We start from the raw sequence: 6,000 nt of genomic DNA on the forward strand, positions 1-6,000 counted from the left end.
AACAATCACAAACTTTTTTTAAAATTATTATTATTTTGACACATAATTATTATTATTATTATTATTTTTTTATTTCTCTACCGTATCTTGGCATTTTATTGATTGAATCCTGTGTTGTAAAGTATAATGTATTTTTCACTGACTTAGAAAGAATGGTCCCAAATTGACCCGACATAATGTCAATTTCACATCAAAAGTGCCTCAATCAATATAGCGCAATTTTGAGATTATATGCTTAACTTATATGCTTTTATTTCTGTTATTTCTACTTGGATTCAATTAGAAATAATAACAAATGTGATATATGTATATTTGTATGTATATTTATCTTATTTTTAGAATCAGAATCAGAATCAGAATTCCTTTATTAATCCCAGGGGGAAATTGCTACTGTAATGTGTGCACTTATATTTAATCCTTGAAATAAATAAAATCCTTCTGATTCTGATTTTGAAGTGTAATAATGTCATATACTGTACAGTATGTATGATTATATTATGACTTGTGTAAACTTCCCAAGTCAATGGGAACTTTCTGAAGCATGTGAAATAGTGGATTTTTTTCTCTCCATAATGTGATATTTCATTTCTCACAGGTATTTTTATTACCTTAGTTGTAGTGGCTTGTTGATTCTTGCCTATCTCATCTGTCATATTTTACCATTATGTAATCATAATAACAAGCCATTGGATCAGCATTTTATTAGGCTTGGATTATTAAGTATTTGTACACTAAGTTGGTAATAAATACTCATTAGTGTAAAAATGCAAGTGTTTTGCATTTTTTCTCCAAATGACAAAAATAACTTCTGCACTTTTGTTATGAGGGCGATGATAAGTATGCCTATGATAACAATATTCATATTGTTAATGCATGAACTTATTATTTTTACATTGCTAACATGTGAAGATAAACCTTTTCAGCAACATATAAAGCACTATACATAGCCTGATATATACTGTAGTATAAGCTACTGACTATCTGATCATATTTTACGAGGAATAATAACATTTTTGGCTTGTTTTTATTTATGACAAAAGTGGAACATTTTTATTACGCCATTGTGGCAATGGTTTTTTATTTTTTATAAATGTTTAGCAGAGATTTGCAACTTTTTTCACAGAGTAGGCCACAACAATTTTCTGATCTGCTGACACCATGATCAATGTTCATATTAGCATTTAGAATAATTGCTGAAGACACTATCTCCAAGGTCATTTTTTTTTGTGTCTTTTTGTTGTCGTTGTGTATATTTTTTCTTAATTTGCATGTCTTTTGTTGTCATTTTATTTCTTTTTAAAGTTAATCTGTGTATTCATGTTGTCTTTTTGTGTATTCTTTGGTGATATTGTGTGTGTGTTTTTAATGTCGTTTATGTGTTTTGATGCTCTTTTATGTACTCTTCTGTCGCGTTGTGTGTTTTTAATTCCATTGTTGTGTATTTCTTGTCGTTTACATAACAAAGCATGTTACTAAGTAAAGGACAGTACAACTTGTTGTAGATATTTAATTTATTTAATAAAGACAATGTTTGTACAAGAGCTTAAACAGATTCCATAAATTTCAGTATTAATGTCACAAAGAATAATAATAAACACAACAGTCATAACAGAATACATTTACATATAATAAAAAAAAATCAATTAAATTAAATTTAAAAAAAAGCAGGCGAGTGTAGTTTTTTTACACACTTTTCACACAAGGGGGCAGCACAGGCAGTTGGGCAAGTTACTCCTAAAATTGTTAATACATTTTATATTACTAGTTACAGGCATAAAAACGTAACATATTTGTATTACAATATTACCATCTTCAAAATGTAACGGAGTTACACTACTTCAGCTTACTTTTAGCTAATTGCACATTTATGTTATGTAAGGTCATTTTAAAATACTAATCTTATTAAATTGATACAGTTGAAGATTAATTTCTACAAATGTGACACCACAAAACATTCACCTTTACAATATTTTATTTACCTTTGAAACAGTCATCAGCACCTTAACATATTCTTATTTAACAAAATAAATATATAACCAATGCTTTAAAATGTTCATTTGCAAAACAATTAATGCCTAAACAGGCTATCGAAAACATCCTCTAGGAATACAACATTTAATCAGTCATCATAAAACAAATGACTGGAAATGTAAAATCTAACTGTAAATACATGTTTATTCTAATTGAAATAAGATATAAAATATTCCTTAGAGCCATAAAGCCTGGAATTCCTTAAAGTCTCCATGTACAGTAACATTACTGAGATTTTAACAAGTAATATATTGCTGATTTTGTTTCAGTAATGTGTTTTATTACTGCGTTACTGAAAAAAGGAACATATTACTGTAACTCGTTACTTTTGTAATGCGAGACTCCCAACACTGGGGATATCTAAAAGGTTTTTAAACTGCTGCTGCTTCTTGTATTAAGATTCACAATGAATTCATCTCTCTCCTAAAACACATCAGCTTTCCATTTCATTCCTCAGACCTCTCTTATTTAGTCTGCATTATTATCTCAACATTTCTTACTGGTTTGCAACCATACCTATACTTGATTCCTAATCAGATGTAGTTACAGGAGCTTTATTTGGGTCAACACAGAGAGCACAGTATCATTTCCTCATGACTTGCTTCAGCTCAGATGCTTCTTTTCTTAAAACGACTCTTGTTTGGATCAGAATCAAACGTTGAAGAAATCCTTCAAGACTAAAGATCTATTTTATATCTTTGTCCTTCAAAAAAACAAAAACAAAAAAACACACAGAAGAGCAATTTCAAAGCTGATGTTGCATTTTTTTTAGCAGCAGATAAAAAGAGCAGCATGAAAAGATAATTACATGATAATTATAGAGGTAGCTGTTTGAGAGTTGTGTGCATGAAGTGTCGCTGCAATGTTAAGTGGCAGTGAGAAGAGAAATGTACAGTGTGTATATAGTTCTGTTGAGGCGCAGCAATTAGTTTGGTTAAATGAAATCTGTTCTATTTGGACTATTTAAAGAGGTTTTCCCCACTGTAGGACCATCTGTTATTGCAATCATTAATAGCAGTCTATCCTCAGGTGTTGTCCCTGAACTGTTTAAACATGCAGTAGTACAACCTCTGATAAAAAACCTGGTCTAGATCCTGCAGTTCTTGCTAACTTCAGGCCAATCACCAAGCTGCCTTTTCTTTCAAAATCCCTGGAAAAGATAGTTCATAGTCAATTAATGACATTTTCAGAAGAACATAATATTTTAGAGGTTTTCCGATCCAGTTTTAAAACCCTGTACAGCACCGAATCAGCTCTTTTAAGAGTTTCTAATGATATCTTTTTAGCTGCAGACTCTGGTGACTGTTTTGTCCTTGTTCTTTTAGATTTAACTGCTGCATTTGACACTGTGGATCATGAGATCTTGATCTCTCGTTTGGAGCAATGGGTGAGCATCAGGGGCGTAGCACTGGATTGGTTCAGGTCGTACTTGGACTTTTTGTGTCAGCCTTGGTGACTTTTTATCATCCTCTGCTCCTCTCTCATGTGGAGTCCCACAGGGCTCAGTTCTAGGCCCTCTCCTTTTTTCTCTTTATTTGCTACCGCTTGGTTCAATAATCAGGAAACATGGCATTTCTTTCCACTGTTATGCGGACGACAGTCAGATTTATCTCTCTCTTAAAAAACAGTGAATAATCTGTTCACGTGTTATTTGATATTAAAACATGGGTGGCTCTTAACTTTTTACATTTTAATGATAAAAAGATGGATGTGATGGTCTTTGGTGGTACCACTGGGACCCCTCCTATAGATCTGGGTTCCTTGGCCCAGTATAACAAGCAGTCTATCACAAACCTAGGGGTTAAAATGGACCCTGAGCATCGACAGTCAAATTTAGGAGGTTGTAAAGTCGAGCTTTTTCCATCTGAGGCACTGTATTCTTTGTTTCAGTCTTTGTAATCATTGTAACAAGGTCTGATCCGAGGACAGCTTATAGAATATTGACCAATCTAAGCATTAGTACACGAAAGAACAAAGGATTTGGTCTATATTTCTGTTCTTTTGTGTATTTCTGGAGTCACTTTGTATTTTTCCTGATATTTATGTTGTCGTTTTGTGTATTATTCTGTAATCTTGCACGTTTTTTTGGAGCCATTTTGTATATTTTTATGTAATTTTGCTGTTTTTGGAGTTATTTTTGTGTATTTCGGTTATTATTTTGTATATTGTTCTGGTTTTTTGGGTCCTTTTTGTAGTCATTTTGTGTGTTTTGGGAGTGACTTTTGTCCCTTTGTAGATTTATGTTGGGGGCCACGTGCAGCCCATGTCTGGTGTATTTTATTTTCCTTCTCGGATTTTGATTCCAAAATTTCTGTTCAGAAGACATTATCAGTTGGTAACCTTTATATCTGTGTGGCTAACAGCCATAATATTGCATTAATTTTATGATTGTTAAGTGCGAAAAAAATACACCACACAAAGAATACACTGAGAAATATGGTTTTTGGATGCAAATTACTTGGTTTTAATACAATGATCAATTGACTTCAATAGAAATATTTGAAAAGCTACTTATCATGTGATCTACACTCTTGCTCTAATGTATAGCCATTGTTGATCATTTGATCATATACATCCCAATCAGAAACTTAATATCAGAAAAATACCCCTAAACATATCCTTTCAAAATGGATCAAACCTGGGATGTAGATACATTTTAAAACTCAAACAATGGCTGTTCTTTAGCTTCTCGTTCCATCCAACCCCAATGTTCATAATAGGATGTAGTTCATTTTTATTACTTGACTAATATTGGATGCCCCAAGCATCTCTCTCTCTCTCTCTGTGTGTGTCTCTCTATCACTCTTTCTTCTCTTGTCGTTTCCTTCACGTACCCGTGGCTTTTGGAGCTGACACTTCTTGATTTGTGGTTCACGGTTCAACCACTCTGGGATATTCTGACAGATGTAATCTCTCTATCCTGTTCTATTGTAACTCCAAAGGACTGCCACCCACCCTGAAGTCTGGTTTCTCAGTCAGGTTCTGCTTCTCGCTATAATGTTAATCTTACTATTATTTACATTGTCATATTTAGTGCTTTATGTACACTTTCTGTAGTTGGACATAACTAGTTTTATCTACTGCTTTGATTTGACAAATGGTACCACCCATCTTTCAATTCAATTCAACTTTATTTGTATAGCACAAATTACAACAAAGTCATCTCAAAGCACTATCAAAATATAAAATTATAAAAAACTTTAAATTATATAACCAACAAGATCCACTTGAACAAGCATTTAGCGACAGTGGGAAGAAACAACTCCCTTTTAACAAGAAATCTCCGCTAGAACCAGGTTCAGAGGTGGCAGCCATCTGCGTCAACTGGTTGGGGTTATTGATTGATTGAATGATTGATTATACTTTATTAATCCCTGAGCGGAAATTCAGTTTCAGTTACATCCCGACCAAGAAACATGAAGGACATTAACATATCACATGGGGGACAGGTACGGGAGTACTGAGGAGCAGCCAGCAAGAGCAGCGCTCTGTTTCATGGATAAGAAATATGAAACAATGGGGAGGAAGAAGAGGTTAAAAAGGCAAAAACCAAACTAGGCCCTTGTTGAGAGGGGCGGAGTTTGGGATCATGAAAAAACTCTTCAGCAAAACATTGCAACGAAAACACAACAAACAACATACAATTCAATACAACAGCATGTTAGCACAGGGGATGGGTCTTTTGGATGGGTAGTTCGCAGGTCAGCCACAGTGTGGCGCTGCCCTTATGGCGCGCTTCATACTGCCAACAGCTGCCAACAACATATGTAGTGATGTAGGAGAGGTGAAAGTGTTCGTTGAGATAAGCCTGTTTACTCAGACTCTGCTGCTGACTCTCACATAGAGATGACCTCGAGAGTTCGTTGGCAGAGCCTGGTCCAGGTGTACATGAAAAGGGAGGGAAAGGTCAGAGCGTCTTATCAACATTCCGTCCTTGGAGAGTTTGGAGAGAAGAAAACAGACCACAGG

This window comes from Gouania willdenowi, chromosome 6 (genome assembly GCF_900634775.1).
Source record: "Gouania willdenowi chromosome 6, fGouWil2.1, whole genome shotgun sequence".
Lineage (NCBI taxonomy): Eukaryota > Metazoa > Chordata > Actinopteri > Blenniiformes > Gobiesocidae > Gouania > Gouania willdenowi.